The sequence below is a fragment of the Benincasa hispida genome, chromosome 1 (assembly GCF_027475165.1).
Source record: "Benincasa hispida cultivar pf3 chromosome 1, pf3_genome.v1.1, whole genome shotgun sequence".
NCBI classification, from domain to species: Eukaryota; Viridiplantae; Streptophyta; class Magnoliopsida; order Cucurbitales; family Cucurbitaceae; genus Benincasa; species Benincasa hispida.
In genome coordinates this window covers 94,931,073-94,950,508 of record NC_143478.1, presented here as the reverse complement: position 1 = coordinate 94,950,508, position 19,436 = coordinate 94,931,073, and the positions used below count along the sequence as shown (strand labels likewise).

At 33.1% G+C, this 19,436-nt stretch overlaps 1 pseudogene; it reads left to right on the top strand.

Moving 5' to 3' along the window:
• The first annotated feature begins 2,150 nt into the window (after positions 1–2,150).
• Positions 2,151–19,202, top strand: LOC120068979 (palmitoyl-monogalactosyldiacylglycerol delta-7 desaturase, chloroplastic-like; annotated as a pseudogene).
• The last annotated feature ends 234 nt before the right edge of the window (positions 19,203–19,436 follow it).

Here is a 19,436-nt window from a genome sequence, read left to right as displayed (position 1 = left end):
TTGCATGTTCATCTTCTTCTTCATTCACACAGTAAACTCACTCAAAAAATCAAAAACAAAAGAGGGTTAGGAGAGTTTCTACAAACAGATGAGCGAAATGAGAGAGAGAAAGAAAATAAAATTGTTTTGTTAATTTCTTTTCCCATTAGAAAAAGTGGTATCTCTTCCATCAGGCAGTGTAAGTGGATTTTACCACATGTTGCACATCAGTTGGAAGGTCGGGGAGCAACCAGAGCCAAGTAATCTACCTACCAATTTTGGGGCAAATTAACCAGGCGTTTGGATCATGGATCGGATCAGCTGAAGACCAATTTTCATCATTTGGGCTTTTCTTCAAGAAATTTAAAAGAGCAGGCCCAATATATATATATATATATATATATATATATGTAATAGTTGCTGAAAAACTAAGTAAATGGGTCAAGCCCAAATGTGAGACTCACGCCACAATTTTAAGTCTTTTCTTGAAAATTGATTTAATCAATCAATTTTCCTTCTATTTTGACTTTGGTAAATATACATATAATATGTATAAATATATTTTCCATTGGTGTGCTTCTATGGAGTTTTGTCTACACAATTCCAACATTTATTATAGTAACAAACGTACATGTGGAAACAATATTTGAATGAATAATTTATGTATATTAACTTGAGATTTACATTGGGAATTTATAGAAAGGAAGATAACCAAATTTCCTAATTATGGCCTAAATATATGCATAATATATAAATTTAGACCTAAATATCTCAACACCCTCCCTCAAACTCAAGGTGATATAAACAACTTGAGCTTGTAAGTGGATAAACTGAAACAACTAGATGACAGAAACTGAATAAACAATTCTGAATCAAAACATGGTAGATCTGGGCGGGAAACAGAAAACCTATGAAAAATTGGAACAAAGAGAAGTTTTAGGCTGGAAACAAGAACTCACAAACTTTTAAGTTGGAAACAGAGACCTTCATAAAGATCTAAAACAAAACCCACGAACTTCTGAGTTGAACACAGAGATCTACGAATGCTAGATTCTAAAAGGAACAGATTAGAGTTGAAACCCATTAACAAAATCAAACCAAAATTAGACTTGACTGAACCAAACCAAAACTAGGCTTGATAGAAGCAAAGTAGAAATGGACCTGGGTTACTAATTGGAGATGGATCAGCCTCCATTGACAGTTGATCACGGGCCAAGACTTGGATCGAGTACAATCAAGGATCAAGATCTAGACTGAATCGTGTATGCGATGGTCGAGTTCTAGACTAGGGATCGAGGGTTGAGTTTTGGACCGAGAATCGAAGATCGAGGGTCGAGTTCTCGACTGGGGATTAGGGAATAAGTTCGATCGAGGATCTTCGTTCTAGACCGGGGATCGGGGGTCGAGTTCTGGACTTGGAATCAGGGATCGAGTTTGATCGAGGATCAAGTTTTGGACCGAGAATCGAGGATCGGGAGTCAAGTTCTGGATCGGGGATCAGGAGTCGAGTTTTGGACCGGATCAAGTTTTGGATCGGGTTGAGTTCTGGACCAGGAAACAAGAACTCACAAACTTCTAATTTGCATGGTTGGAACAGTTAGAGGTTCACGTTTGGAGAATCTGAACAACAAAATTGGAGTGAATCAGAGATAGATTATTGCGTAGATCTACCTCCATCGATCAGGCGTTAACGAAGGCAGAGATCGAACAATAGCGAAGACTAAAAAATATAAAACTTTAGAGATTAGGCTCATATACCATGTGGAAACAATATTTGAATGAATAATTTATGTATATTAACTTGAGATTTACATAGGGAATTTATAGAAAAGAAAATAACAAAGTTTCCTAATTATAGCCTAAATATATACATAACACATAAATTAATGCTTAAATATCTCAACAGAGAAACTAAAATGATAATATTTTATGTCAGTTTTCATCACTTTTTACAAAAAAATAAATAAATAAAACTACTTCTAAAAAGGAAAAGTAAATTTTTTTTTCTAGAATACTGTAGAAAATAACTTTTCGATAAACCACACGTAACCTAACTATTCTTGAGGAAAAATCTATCACTATAAAAACACCAACTAACAAGTAGAAATTAAAGAAGCCAAGCTTGGGAAGGTTCTATATATTGGCTTTTTCTCTTATGCTTTTTCTCAACTATGGAGACAATAAGAAAAGAGCTAGAAGATAAACATGATAAGAAGGAGCCATTTTCAGTAGTGAAGCCTAAACGGGCTTTTTTAAAGAGAAAGTGGACCACTTTAGATCGACGGTCTGCTGGTGGAATTTTGTTCTTGCATGTGCTTTCTCTCTTGGCTCCATTTCACTACAATTGGGCAACCTTTTGGATTGCTTTTACACTATATTTTATACAGTTGTATTAGGGATCAACCTTTCGTATCATAAAAATCTCGCATACAGAAGTTTTTAAACTTCCCTTGAGTACTCATTTGCTTATATTGGAGTACAAGTCTTTCAGGTTTGTTGTCTTAGTGTTATAATTTTTTTCTAAAAAAAAAATAATTAAAATGATGGTTGGACAATTAAGAGTTTGTAACCTTGACCTTTGTATGATCTTTTTTAGCTCTTTTCCAATTTTTTTTCTTGAGTTTTTTATATGAACATATCGAGTACAAGGTATGATGAAGATGTTAAGAATCTATTAACCTAATTGAGATATTTTGTACACCTACTGATTCATCGATCTTTTAATTTCTTTTTCTAAAAACGAATTGATAACTTTTTTTTTTTTTTTTTTACTATAGGGTGATCCAATTGATTGGGTTAGTACCCATAGATATCATCATCAGTTTGTTGATGCAGAACAAAATCCACACAGCCCTTTAGAAGGATTTAGTCACATAACTTGGATGTTCGATTTATATGCTTTGACCGAGAAGATTTACCCAAAAAATATTAAAGATTTTGAAGAAAGGGAAACAAAACAAAAACTCTCTCACAATTGGTTTGTGGTTTTTCTAAAGTATGGAAGACCAAAGAATGTTAAGGATTTGCAGAAACAAGCTTTCTATAGGTTCCTTCGTAAAATATACCTTCTACATCGGATAACTCTTGCAATTGTTCTCTAGAAATTTGGACTTCCCTTTGTTGTTTGGGGAATGGTAAGAATTAACATGAAAAAAGAAAAAAATAATCTTTTATTTGCCTTCATTTCTTGATATTTTGGTGTCTGCATGCCCTATTTATTGTGTGCATTGAGAACTTGACATATAGATAAAAATAACACTTTTCCCAATATAAAAGTTGTCACTTCTCGTTATTATCTTATTTAAAACCTATTTTTAATAATAAATATTAAACCCAAAGACATTGTGAAATAGTTTTATAGAACCGATGATTATTTATTAAATTTTATCAAATTATGAAGATAATCATTAAAATTAGAATTAAGTTTTAATGGTTTTTTAACTTTTAAAATTACAAAAAGCTAAGTTCTAATTTTCTTGTAACCAAATTTCTAATCTTAATATAACCACTTTTTAAAGTGCAAATAATTTTTTTAAAAAATTTAAAATACTATTTAAAAGTGTAAAATATAAAACAATCTTAATATTTTTTAAATGCTTGCACTAGAAATATATAATCCATTATAATTGATCAATTCAAATATTACCTTTAGATTTTATTTATATGTTGGTCTGCAACTAAGTTTTTCTATTTATTTTTTAAAATAAAAAAGAACATTGTAATTCTGACCTACTTTATTTTAAAACCAAATTGGAACTACTTCTAAAATTTCAAACCTACTAAACAATTTTTTAAGTTTAAAATGGTTTCAAGTGCAAACTCAAAATCCATTCCTTTAAGTTTAACCTATCATTTTCTTTATTACTAATTCTTTTTGGCAAGGACTAACATGTTGCTTTCAATTGTTGGTTTTGAGAATTAGACATATACGAGGGGAAGGTAAACAAATTAATAAGAGTTCGATTGTGAATGATGGCAGGGAGTGAGGCTGGTTTGTGTTATCCATGCTACACTCTTTGTAAATTCTGAAAAAAAAAAAACACAAAATTATTTAAGTGGTGGAGTTTTTTATTGAAAAGAGAAGAATAAAGTATGGACACTAATACTCAATCTGTTATTGATTTCTTTATCAACCTTGTCTCGATAAAAAATATAATACCACTATATATAGTTTCACAAAGTGTCTCCCTAAATTCCTTCAATAAATCACCAATAAAAGCAAATGAAAGGTATTACAATAATTAAGATAGAATTTCAAAAGCTGCAATAATTCTTGACCCTTCGTTACTCAAACTACCGTTCCATAGAAAACACCAAACGACTTGAGACTTGGACCATCAGAAAGTACACATCTGGGGCATCAAAATAAATAGGTCACACATTTAATTTGAACATTGTTTTACCTTCCAAATGCCTTTTAAAAACTGGACAAAAACCTAACAAATTGAGTTTAATGCTCAACGTATTCCTCCCTTAAACTCAAATCTTTCAAGTTCTTCATTCCGATCAACTTTTTCAAATTTTCAAACAAAGTTGTTGGTAGAGGATTTATAAAAATATTAGCTACTTGGTCATGACTTGAAACGTGAATCATTTTCACTTCTCCATTCTTTACATGTTCTCTAATAAAATGAAACTAGACGTCAACGTGCTTACTCCTTTCATGATGGACTGGATTCTTTGCCAACTCAATGACTGATTTATTGTCAACTCGTATTTCGTTTGCCTCATGTTGTTGTAGATTTAATTCATACAGTAAGTTTCTTAGCCAAATTGTGTGACACACACACAAAGATGCTGCCACATATTCTGCCTCACACGTTGACAAAGTTACGATTGGCTGCTTTTTTGAGAGCCATATGAATGTTGTATTCCCCATGTAGAACACATATCCTCCAGTACTTTTTCTATCATCTATATCTCCACACCAATCACTGTCAGAGTATCCTATCAACTTGTATTCACTCGTCTTTATGTAGAGAAGTTCGAGTGATTTCGTCCCTCGAATGTATCGAAGAATTTGTTTAGTAGCCTTAAGGTGCGAGAGCCTTGGATCCTCCATGTATCGACTCACTACACCAACACTATATGCAATATCCGGTCTTATGCATGTGAGATATCATAGACTCCCTACCAAACTATGGTATTCACGTGCATTTACTTGATCCCCTCCCTCAAATTTAGAGAGTTTTGTACCAAGCTCCATTGGTGTTGCTACAGGCTTGCATTCTTCCATCTTATTTCTCTTCAACACAACCTTCTTCATTTAATTCTCACATCATAGCATCTTTAAAGTCCACAACCATATTCTCATTGCTCCCTATGAAAATAAGATCATCAACATAAAGGGCAATGATAAGCAGATTACCTTTTTTTTCTACACATATAATGCATATTTGTGCCCACACATATGGTTGCTTGCACCGGTATCAAGATACCACACCATGTCGCTATCCGGAGTGATGCGTTCATCGGCCATCATGAGAACACCGTCATCTTCGGTCTCATCTTCTTCGACTAAGTTCGCGTTTTCTTCCACGTTCTTCTCGGCATAGCAATCTTTTGCGTAGTGTCAATATTTTCTACAATTGTAACACTCAACATTTGGACAATTTGAGCGACCATGTTTTCTACGACCTTGGCTTCGTCTACGCCAATTTAGTTGGCTCGTTTCTTCTTTCTCTTCATTGTTGTTTCCACGACCACGACCGAAACTATGACCACCACGACCACATCCTCTTCCTCGGTTGTGTTGCACATACATTGTCTTGTCTTTTTTATGGTCATCTTTGTTTGTAAGACCTCTTTCAAGACCTCTTGTTTTTTTCCTTTTCTTTCTTTGTTCATGTGCTTCAAGGGAACCTGCAAGATCATCAATAGTCATTTCTTCCAAATTCTTTGATTCCTCAATACCACATACTACATTCTCAAAATAATTTGTCAATGATCGAAGAATTTTCTCCACAACCCTGACATCTTCAAGAGTTTCTCCATTGCGTTTAAGTTAGTTCACCACCGTTTGAACCTAGGTGATGTAGTCAGATACTCCTTCTGACTCCTTCATTTTCATGGTTTCCAAGTCACCTCGAAGAGTTTAGAGACCCACTTGTTTGGCTCGATCAGTACCCTTGAAAACCTTCTCCAGTGTGTATCACGCTTCTTTCGATGTCTTTGCACCTATAATTTTCTCAAAACCTGACTCATCCCAAACTTAGAACATGAGATAAAGAGCAGTTTCGTCTTTCATGCACATCTCTTTTATCGCCCTCAATTGGTTTGCTGTCGGATTTGCAATTGGAGCCTCCTATTCAGAACCATGTTGGACTACTTTCCATGCGTCTTGAGCACCGAGCAAGGCACGCATTGGAATACTCCAGTTGTCATAGTTTATCTTGGTGAGTCGTGGTAACTACATCTATCCCAACACTTTGCTCCCATGGTTTGACATAGCTCTAATACCAAATTTAAATAACAAAAAAACAAAATTAGTCTTGGCAAAGATTACAATACCACTATATATAGTCTAACAAAGTATCTCCCTAAATTTCTTCTATAAATCACTAATAAAGGCAAATGAAAGAGATTACAATAATTAAGACAGAATTTTAAAAGTTACAATAATTTTTTACCCTTCGTTACTCAAACTGTCATAACTTTCCATAGACTTAAATAATCAAAAAGTACACGTCTGGGACATCAAAATTCATAGGTCATACATTTATTTTGGATATCATTTGATCTTCCAAATGCCTGTTAAAAATCGCTCAATAACCTTTTTGTTTCCCTAATTATCAAGGTTCAGGATGTTATATATTTTGTTAATTAAATAACATTTTGTGTTATTATGTTTGACACACAGGGTGCTAGGGTTGATTACTTGTGGGGAGGGTTGGCACAATAACCACCATGCTTTTGAATATTCAGCAAGACATGGGCTTCAATGGTGGGAATTTGACTTCACATGTTGGGTTATCTTATTATTTCAAGCTCTTAGATTAGCAACTGATGTGAAATTACCCTCTCAACTTCATAAGCAAAAATTGGCCATCCAAGATAAAACCACATCACCATGACTCCTTTTCATTACTATTGTCTTATGCATTAACTGATTTTTGTTCTATATTTGTTTTTTCTTTTGAAAAAGATAATATATGTATATGAAGTTGATATGACTTCTCAAATGATGTGTTGAAGGTAATATGGGTTTTGTATTACGTTCTCAAACTTATTGTATGTATGTTTAATATATTTATTTTAAAAAACTATTTTTAGATTATGGGATCTGAATAGTACAATTTTATAACAAAGTATTAGAGGTTGAGAGGTGATCAATAGGTGTACTTAGATATCTCAACTAGGTCGAAAAGTAAAAATAATTATTAAAAACATCTCATTGTTCATTTACACATAGTTTATTAGATAAATATATGTCCATTACAAAAACGGTAGTAAGAGGAGTGAATAATCTATCTTTCAAAGATCGAGGTCGTCCAATATTTTTAATATACGTAGGATCTTCAACATGCACCTTCAAGATGGTGTATCTTTAAGTTGACTATTCTTAAGTTCAATTTAGGAGATGTTCATTTCTCCTGCGCGGACCTACCCTTAATGTAGCAGTAAGGTCCATGTAGACGATAAATAGACGAGGGGGTGGAGAAATATTTCCTTTAAGCTAAATGGAATGGGGCAGGGAATGCATTCCCCATATTCCCCACCCCGTTTATTTTTTCATTATCATATAAATATGGATAATTAAATAACTTCAAATTACATTCCATTTTGTTTCATTGAAGATGTCAAAGATTTTTTCATGAAAAATTAACCATGCAAAAGGGAATTCGTAGTGGAAAATTAATTTTTTTAATTGAAAAGTTTCCAAAAATATAATTATTTCAATGCTTTGGATATGTTATTTGGTGCTATAAATGACCAAGCACATACAAGATTTATTTAATTTTAATATACATTCATAATGCATAAATAATTAAATACACACTGATATGGACAAGTTTTGGAATCCTAAGCAAGCAATCAACCAAAATTATCACAATAATAATTAAAAACAACTTCAAACAGCTTATGGGTTTCATGAACCAACCTGAACCACTCAAATCGAACCTTCAAGGCTCCAAAAAGGGTTGATCCAGCCAATACCTGGCTGAACCAGACCTCTAAGACCCAAACCAATCGAATCATTTAACATGAACCGTCGGTCAGGTCGCGTGCGCGTCTTTTGGGCTGGGATGAGCAGCATTGCAACACTTCATTCCAGTGTTGCAACACCACGAGAATTTTCCTCGTTTCTAGGCTATCTGAATAGTAGCGTTGCAATGCTTTAAGGGTACCATTGCGATCTGCATGACAGTACACTACAAAAAAATATCACATTCGATAGTTTTAAAAAAAATGCTATCATAGACTTTCATAGTGTTTTCGAAATACTGTCGTAGCACATGTTATTGAAAGTCCCCGACTTTCCATAGCGTTTTTTTAATGCTATAAAAAAACGTTATAAAAAATCAACTTTTGGTAACACATATTTAGTGTTATGAAAACGCTTCATGTCATTGACAAAAAACTATAGAAAGTCTTTTATAGCATTTTTTGATAATGGTAAAGAAAGCGATAAACCACTTGCTATAGTATTTTTATAGCGCTAAGAAAAAAACACTATAAAAGACTTTCTATTGCATTTTAGGAATGTTATTGAAAGTCCCTGACTTTCTATAGCTTTTTTCAATACTATAAAAAAGCTATAAAATATTATTTCTATTGCATAATTTTAATGTTGTTTTCATAGCATTAAAAATACTATAATTGACTTTTAAATGCAATTTTTACAATGGGAAAAAAAATTGCTAAAAGACCATATTGCATTTTGAATCTCACCTTGGTAGTCAATTTTGATCAAATTATATATACTTTACATAGCACTTTATACTAATAACAAACTATTACAATTGAAGTTATAAAATCAATTGTAATCATATAAATCTTTAATATTGTATATAGTTTACATAGCACTAGCCCAAATAGCTACAACCTCTTTTTCTCACAATCAAAGCATTCTAAAACTTGCCCAAATGTTCCTAAAGAAAACAAAAATAAGGACAAGTTATCGAACTTTGTGAAATAGACAAAAGAACAAAAGAAAAATCATTACAACAACTCCAACTTCAACGAAACACCAACATTCAACATGACATGATACACATCACAAAACTCAAATCAATATACCTAATAAATCTCATCATCGATGAAAACCAAAGCAAACATTGATAAAAAGATAGATCAAAGCTCATAAGAGTGCTAAAAACCATTTTGGAGTGTTTATATAAATTGTGTAGCAAAATCTACGACTTATTTAATAACGAAGTCCACAAATTATATATAGAAGTAAACAATGTTATACCATTATTGAGATTTACTTGTTAATGCGAAATACACAACTCTCAATTTACTTTCTCTCAATCTTCGTTCTAAGCTAGTTGGCTCAAAATCAAAACAAGATTACATCAGACATGTTTGAAGATTGCATATTAACATTTACAGATCACCATTTTTTAATCTTTGTTTCTCCGTTGTTCTCCTCTCATTGAATCTAAATCCTTAAGGGTATAAGAGTTGCATGGGTAGACCTAGTCTTAAACACACACAACTATTATGCCTCAATTATCTTATTATCAAGCTACGAGAAAGAAAATGAACCTTGATCCTGGTACATAATTGTTAGATTTGAAACTATCAAAACAATTAAATTTCTCCACCAATATGCTAGTTTTGTAAGTAAAATCTTTAGATTATAAAAGAAGAAAGTTATCTAAGATTGTGGCTTAAAATTTTTCTTGGAAAAGTACTCTTTTCGACCATCTCTGATTGTATAGGTGTTGTGATTAAAGAAAAATCTGCCAATGATGAAAACAACATAACTAAACAATAATAAATGCTACATAGATTTATAAGTTTACATCAAATGGATTAGAACCATCTAACAAAAGTCACGAGAACATAATCAAGAGTATACCAGTAGATTAAAACCATCTAACAAAAGAATGACTTATATGTATGATAAAATTACACCAAATTTATACTTGAAGTTTGTTGTTCATTGTTCCCAAAGGAATCATGCTTCCACTTGTCATCTTATCTCTGTTTAGAATGCATATGGTATAGAAAAATGAAAATGGAAAACAAACAATGGAAAAAAAGCAAATGTAAACTAGAACCCTATAATTACTTAATAAAAAATATATGAAGAATAATTAAGAGAAGAACCAAACAATGAAAAGAACAAAAAGATGAGAACAGCAAAAAGATGAGAAGAACAATAAGGTCAGATAAACATTCATAAACAAACAAACAAAACAACTCAATTAAGTCCCTTGCCCCCCATGTTTGTTTCCTTGTTTTTCATTAACAATTAAGGGCCAGACTAACATTCATAAATAAACCAATCAATCAGTTAGGTTTGCTAAATAACCCCCCTCCCTCTCTCCTTCAACCATGACATTCTAGGTATCTAGTAATTTAAATTACACATCGACAAGTATAGTGACAATTCCATATTTTTCTACTATTTTTACATTTCTGATTCCATATATATTAATTTTGCACCAACACTCTAAAATCCCTTTGTTCAAAAGGATAAGAAATGACAACTTATCACCATTACAACACTAATAACACAAGCATGGTAAGCTTCTTCAAGTTGATAGTCTTTCATTGGTGGTACTGAGTCCCTTCTTAATTTTAATCTATCAAATAATAAGGAAATAGACAAAGCATGGCCATCAAAATAAGTATTGGGGAAGAGAAAACAAAAGAATTTCCACTTGGGTATTTTCTTAAACAACATGCCTGCATAACAGGCCAAATTAGTTTTAGACGGGTTAAAGTATTAGTTTCATAAGCGTGTAGTCGATTGATCTTAAAATGGTAGGTGTCATCAACATTTCATATGTTCAACACCAAAAGTAAGAAACACAGATTGAAGATAAAACCCCTAAAGAGAACGAGAAGGTTTAGTAGTAGAGTACTATTGAAGGAGGAAGTTTTAAGCATCCTTTCATTCAGCTTCCTATCAACAAATTGTGTATTGGCCAAAATTTTGTATGGTTAGGACTACACCTTATTTAGCCGTGAGACTTGCTGAAAGGTGATTAAGATGCTGCCAGAATCGAGATTCAAATTTTGATACAAACCTTGCCCTGATATACCGCAAACGCTATGTAAGAAAATAACAAATAAACCTCAAAGTAATGGTTTAAGGTAGGGGTCTTGGTCAAGGAAAGAAAGTCCTTAAGGCTTTAAATTTTCCCTTCTTATGGTAGAAATAATATTAAAGAAATAATTTAAACCAAAAGAAACATTATCAAATGTAGTCGAGAATATCTGCTTGTTTTCCCAGTTTCTATAAGGTGATCGATGATCTGGCATGATCATTTAGATTTTGGTCAACAATAATAATATTTTAAGTTTGTTCTTGAATTTAAAGTTTAGATTTGAAACTTTAGCTTACCATTTGATACGGTCTTGTACTCGTAACTAATAAAGTTACATCATGACAATGTTCAAAACAGAAAATTAGTTAGTCTCTATCATCAATACTGAGAAAGTAAAAGGATAATCATGACGTTTCATCACACAATCAATCAAAACAAAAAAAATTTAAAATCTAATTATTGAAGTATTCTCAACCCGTAATCACTTGTTTTTCCACAACCTCACAATACTCATTCTGAATTGTTTGACAAAGGGCCTAAAATATGATATGAGGATAAGAGAAGGTAAATAATGATATCGATAATAACAAAAAGTGTTAAATCACTTGTCAATCCAAAAACTACTTATTGAAGTATTCTCAACCCGTAATCACCCAATATTCTTATTTTTTGAGCACTTATAATGACATCCAACGATCAATAGACAAATAATCAAACAAAAAATGAAACAACACAAAAAAGTTAACACAATCAATTGAGTTGGATGCTTACAAGCTAGAGAATAAGAAAAGGAAACTCTTGTTCTAGTGGATGCTTACAAGCTAGACAAAGATGTAATAAATAGACAAATGCTTACATTTTCTAGTGGTGAAGGACCAACTGGAGAGACATATAAGAGAGAAACTCTTACCGCCATCAACAAATCTGAGCAACCAAATTGAACAGAAAAAAAAAAAAAAAAAAAGACAATAGGATTAGGTATCAATAAAATAGCATAGAAAGTTGAGTTTTTTCACATGTAAATGTGAAAAAAATAAACTAAAAGTTTAAAAGAGGTACTCGAATCACATCAGAGTGTTGAATTTATAATTAAAATTCTCTACGAATGGCATACCTTGAATTTTACTCCCAAAATCTCTTCTTCAGGAGCATGATCAGAAATAATTTGACAAGTGGAATGAAAAAAAAAGAAGATAAAACTTCATATACAGAGTAAACTAGATTATACAGAGTTTTTCATGTGTGACTGTACTTGAAGAAAAATGTAGAGAGATGATAACATAGTTTAAGGTCAGCTATGTTTTTATCAAAGAAGCTAATTGTAAACCTACTTATCACTTGGAGTAATGGTTGTAATGCCCACTAAACAAAATGTGTTTACTTAACTTCTATGTCATGCTGACCAAAAATATTTGGTGAACAACAATCTTTATATGAGATTTTGGAAACCGGAAAGTAAGAGAATTTTATGCAATCCATAATCAACACTTAGCAAAACCTAAATGCAAGGGGGTACTACTATGCCACATAAAAATGAATAATTCGCAATGCATGGAAAATCAACCTTTATGGATTGAAAATTAAAAGAGAGAATAACATAGGGTTGAACCACTCCATATGACCATGGTGCTTATTAATTTAGTTACTTATTTTAGCATCCAAAATCAACCTTTATGGATTGAATCTAGAAACAAAAGCACAGTCAAGTACCCATATAAAATATAACACACCATTTCTAATGTAAATGAACTCAACTGAGGAACATATCCTTGTTCTCCTGACAAAATCACCCTTCTCTTTCCGAAACCATATAAGATCCAAGAACTTAGGTAGTAACCTTTCAGAATCCTCCAACAACAATGCCTTCCCTGTCGATTTGGCCAACAAGTTAGTATGCTCTTGAAATGGAGATGTTGTAAAGAAAGTCTTCCTTGAGAACGTGGGTGTGACGATACCATTGGTTTTCAATAGAGGATCAAAGGTTGCATGCCAAAATGGAAACATTTGTAACGAGTGAACAAATCAATTAAAACATGATGTGGGAAATAGCCATACACATAAATCTATTTCAGAGACCAAAATTCAATTTTGAAAAGAAACTAGTGGCTTCTCACACGCTATCTATTTGCATACAACTTCACAAGCAATTCATTCCATACCATCTAATCATAAATATACTTGAGCTTCTCTATTCTAGAAACATCAAAAGTTGCACATGAACTCCATATATTAATCTAATTACTGAAAAACTGTTTAGAATTTACAAACCGCACAAAAACCTAATATTTTACAAAAGCCTATCCAATACTCTTATTTAAACACCATTATTCGATTCAGCAAGCTAATCAAAAAGAACACAAAAGTTAATTCCACGCAGTTTTCATCAATCAAATGCACAAAGAAAGAGAATGAATCCAAAAAAGCACAACCAAAATTAGTAACAAATCTATAATCAAAACATAAACTATAATTAAGAATTTCACAAGGTTTGCCTAATGAAAATCTGGATATTAGGCAGGAACGAGTAATTCAAAAAAATGAATATCAGAAAGAAACAAATGAACACAACACGTTATAATAATGAACACCTTATATTTCAATCAAATATTTAACAAAAGTAATTGATATATATATAAATATACACACATCATATTATGATATACCTTCACAAAGTTTTTAAGTGCCTTAATCGATCTACTGGAAGAAGTAAAAACCCCTCAATAATACCAGTGAATTAAAGCACCTGTTTGGAAAGCTTACTAGCAACAATACCAACACCATGAGAAACAGGAATTATAAAGCGATAACAGAGTTAAACGAAGGCCTTAAACCTAGTCTTATGCCCGACCATGTTTGTTTCTACAGGAGGATGATCTCCATGTCCTCATGCTTGAGGTTAGAGCCAATAAGAGTATCGACGAGTTAAAATTTGTATGTATTTTTGGAGCCCTATTGACATTTATATGTATTTTAAAATATTAAGCACGAGGAGTTAAATTTGAGCTTTTGTGTCGCGTTTGTGTTCCGCCGTTCTTTCATTTTTTTTCATGGTTGTTTTCTAAAAATGTTATAGTGAGATGCTATAAAAAGCTAATTTTGTTGTAGTGGTAGTTTCAAAGCTGATTTTCTGTGGCTGAATCTCATTACAAGAAAATTAAACTATTTCGACAATTTTTTATTGGAGGCTATAGAAAATCTTTGAGAAAGATATACATTTATTGAAGGTATTGGAAGAACCTTTAAGAAATATGTACTTTTTATTAAAGGTTAATAAAAACCTTTGAAAAAGATATATGTTTATTAGAGGGTTTGAAAAAACCTTTGAGAAATATGTAGTTTTTATCGAAGAGTAATAAAAACCTTTGAGAAAGACATACATTTATCGAAAGCTTTGATAAGTCCTTTGAAAAATATGCACTTTTTATTGAAGGTTAATAAAAACCTTTGATAAAGATATACATGAAGGTATTGGAAAAACATTTGAGAAATATGTATTTTTTATTGAAAGTTAATAAAAACCTTTGAAAAAAATATATTTTTATTGGAGGTTTTGAAAAAACCTTTGAGAAATATGTAGTTTTTATCGAAGGGTAATAAAAATCTTTAAGAAAGACATACATTTATCGAAGGGTTTGATAAGTCCTTTGAAAAATATGCACCTTTTATTGAAGGTTAATAAAAACCTTTGACAAAGGTCAGGATCGTGAAGATGCGTTAGACGATCGTGAAGATGAGGAGTGACGTGCTAGACGATCGGGCTATACGATAGGCAAAGTACTGCACGATCAGTAAAAGCGCTAGACGATAAGCGTAGAAGCTGGACGATAGCCATGATGTGCTAAACGATGAGCAAACATGCTACATGATTGGCGGAATACTAAGCGATGGGTGTTGGGCGATGGACACAGGCGCTGGGCGATGATGTTAAGCGATAGACGGATGTAGATAATCGTGAAGATGCGCGCGGCGTTAAACCATGAGAAGTGACGTGCTAGACGATCGGGCTATACGATAGGCAATGTACTGCACGATTAGTGAAAGCGCTAGACGATAGTCGTGCTGTGCTAAACGATGACGCAGGCGATAGACGCACGATCAGACACGCTTTATGATAGGTGGAATATTAATTGATGGACATTGGGCGATGACGCAGGCGTTGAGCGATGACGCTAAACGATAGGCGGATGTGTTAAATGATAAGGCATCAGCGCTAAATGATGGGCGCAGTAGCTAAACGATAGACTATGCGCAAGTAATATTTATTTATTTTTATTCTAAAAGAATAGTCAAATTGATTATAGTTTTGGGAATTATTACAAAATATGCATTTGTAATAATTTAAAAAAGAAAACAAAAAAAAAGCACTAGGGTTTTTATTTTGTGGTTCTTTTTCATCTTGCTTGTCGCCATTGAGATCCGTACTTCATCTTGCTGTTTTGATTTCGTGGTTTTTTTTCCTCTCGTGTTTACAATTATGCTTCATTGTTTTTGCTTATTTCGTTTCGTTCATCTTCGCGCTGTTTTCATTTCTTTTTCATTTTGTTTTGCTTCGTTCATCTTGCTGTTTTGATTTCATGGTTCTTCTTCATCTTCTGTTTACAGTTCTACTTCATTATTTCTGCCTATTTCATTCATTCATCTTCGTGCTGTTTTGATTTCATTTTCGTTTGGTTTGGTTCATCTTGCTGTTTTGATTTCGTGGTTCTTCTTCATCTTGTGTTTACAGTTCTTCTTCATTGTTTTTGCATGTTTCGTTTCGTTCATCTTCGCGCTGTATTTCGTTTTTCGTTTCGTTTCGTTTCGTTCATCTTGTTATTTTGATTTCGTGGTTCTTCTTGATCTTGTGTTTACAGTTCTGCTTCATTGTTTTTCCTTATTTTGTTTCGTTCATCTTCGCACTATTTTGATTTCATTTTCGTTTCATTTCGTTCATCTTGCTATTTTGATATCATGGTTCTTCTTCATTTTCGCGCTGTTTGTTCCGCTGCTAAGCTTCGTTTCGTTCGCTCTGTTCCAGCTCCGCCAAGCCATTCCATCATCTTCAAGCTCAAGCTTCGATCTCTGCTCTTAAGTTCGTAAGCAGCTCCGTCGAGCCATTCCATCACTTTTAGGTTCGTAAGCAGCTCTTCCATTATCAACCATTCTTAGTTTTATTCGTCACATAAAATCTGTCTAAATGGCATCTAGCTTATGAAAGGTTTATATTCCAAATACAAATACTTACTAGAATGTTCTTTTGTGATATTTCCTCTGTGAACTATAATGGAGATTTTTATTGCAGTAGACGTAATGTTGGACGCATGCGTTTGTAAGGTTGTAAGGTGAAAAGGCAACCACAAGATGAGAAGGCAACCATGCGTTTGTAAGGTTGGACACATGCTTGGCCAAAGTATTGGCAAGAGGCATTGCCAAGAGATGCTCATACGTTGGGTATGCGTGAGCAAGAGCAGAGAAAGCGAAATGTTGAGTGCAAGGCATTGGGCAAACGATTGTGCAAAAAATGAGAAGAGCTACACGATGAGGTAGACGATCGTCTAGTAAGTGAGCGGCGTTACACGATGAGGTGAGCAATCGTGTAGGTGGGCACTAGACGATCGTGTAGCAATGTGGGGAGCTAAACGATGAGGTAGGCGATCGTATAGCAATGCGTAGAGCTAAGCGAAGAGGTAGGTGATCGATAGGCAAAGACTACACGATCAATGAAAGCGCTAGACGATAAACGTAGAAGCTGGACGATAGCACTAGGCGATAGTCGTGCTGTGCTAAATGATGAATAGACACACTACACGATAGGCGGAATACTACGCGGTGGGCATTGGGCTATAGACGTAGGCACTGGATGATGACGTTAAGCAATAGGCGGATACGTTAGACGATAAGGCGTCAGTGCTAAACGATGGAGGTAAACGATGTGCGCGGTAGCTAAACGATAGGCTATGCATGAGATCGTTGAGAGTAAGATTGTTTACTAAACGATTGAGCTACACGATGGGTCGCTAGAGTTAAGCGATAGATGCAGGAACTAAATGATGGGGCGAGGTGTGACATGTTAGGATTGTGAAACCAAAGGCTATCATCTTTTTGTTTTTGGATGGAAGTAAAATCTGAATGAATGCTTTCTTCTATGACCCTTTCTTTTCACAATCTTTTGTCTGAACTCTTATTCTGTTTTGCAGACGGCTTAATGATAACCGATTAAATGGACTAATCTCGAGAGAACTTACTGGAATTACAATTCTTAAACTTGTGTAAGTCTTTGTATAATTTCATCGTTGGGTATTAGTTCATTTAGGTTATGTGAAAATAATAATTTTTTTTCCCTTTAATTTACTTCTTGCATAATTAAATTACAACTACCATTTTTTTTGCAGGAACGATTTAAAGTCGAAGGTCATGAGGCTTCAGTATTGCTTCAAATTCATCGATCTTATAATAATTGGAGAGACAGCTTCAAGAAAAAATAGTTGTACAAATATGATACAGTTGCAAAAGCTTTAATAAATATTCCACTAGGAATTACAAGAGAAGATGCAGAATATCTTTCAAAGTTGTAGAAGTCAACTGAATATCAGGTTTTATTCTAATATCTTTTTCTTGTACATAAAAAAAATATTACTTATTGTTATTTTTTTTATTGATGCTCATACTCTACTTTTGAAATACAGGAGATGTGTGAAAGAAACCAAAAGAATCGTTCTAAATTGAATGTATATCACACATGTGGTTCACAAAGTATACAACAAAGAGTTGAAAAAGAGGTAATTAGATGAAAAATTACATAAACTTCTTTTAATTTAGTCAAATTATCTAATATGTAATATTTTCACTTAAATAGGTTTGAGTCACTAACGAAGAACCAAGTCGAATTAGAATTTGGGAGCTAACTCACTTGAGCAATAATGGATTGGCTGTGAATGAAACTAAGTACAAAATAATGGATAGATATGATGTTATTGGTTAGAGTTTGAGTAAAGGTCATTAATTTATCATCTTTGTTGTTTTGTTCTAGAAATAATGGATAGATATGATGTTATTGGTTAGAGTTTGAGTAAAGGTCATTAGTTTGAGTAAATGTCTCTAACTTATCCCCTCAGAATTCTTAGATTATTGTCTGATGAGATATAGAACATATCTTATTCAAGCAAAGTTCTATCTATAGAAAACCCATATCATTGTCCTACGATATTTAACATTGTGAAGTATGAATATTTCAAACTAGTAGTTTTCAAGTTTTCAACTTGTAGACTAAACAAAAATTATAGTTGGTTTAGACTATAGTGTCATTTTAGAGGTCAAGATTAATAGTTTCCAAGTTTACTTCTTTCCTTTTTCTTTCACTACTTCTTTGGAAAATTGCTCGTTATTTTATTTTTTGGTTTCAATTTTTCTTCTGCTCTTCCACAAAATCTAACATTCCATAGATTTCCGATGCAATTTGGATCAATAAAAGGAAATAAATGAAAATGGAATTCCTAGAATTGGGTGAATCTGAAATGGGTTTCAAAGACATGTGTTTGTTTGTTGTATAGATTTCAATCTATCAAATATTATGGTTCTAACAAAGACATGTGTTTATTTGTTGTAAACATTTGAATTTATATGTGTTAGTTTTGAATATAATATGTGAATTTGTATTTTTAGTCAGAATTTAAATTATGTGCTTCTCAGCTGATTGATGGTACACTTGACATGAACGAGGATGAGATTTTCGTACGAGTATTTGGACCGAAGAAACACGGGCGTGTTCGGGGTTATGGAGTAGGTGTTACTCCTTCTGAATTGTTTGGATCATCGTCTACTATACGCGATCTTGAGCGTCGTCTTAATGAGTCCAAACAACGACTTCAAGAATCTAAACGACAAAGAAAAGAATCTGGAAAACAAAGAGATGTTGAGGTAGAAGTACTTAGGTGTCAAATAAGTGAATTAGAAAATCGTTTTGAGGATAGATTTCAAAAAATGATGGCAGAGATGCGTAAAAAACTTGTTTCTAGTTGATCAATTGTAGTTTGATATTATAGAATTTCGATAGCGTTTTGGTATACTTTAATGTCATTGTTATTGTCTATTTTTTCTATTTTGTTCTTATACTTTGTAATTCATGGTACTATATTGTTCGTTGCGATCGTGAGATGTTCTAGGAGTGTATCGTATAGAATAAATAGGAGAAATAAGTTCTAAGTATAAGTGATGCATTTATGCTTTGATGCGTCTAAGTAATAGTAACGCGTT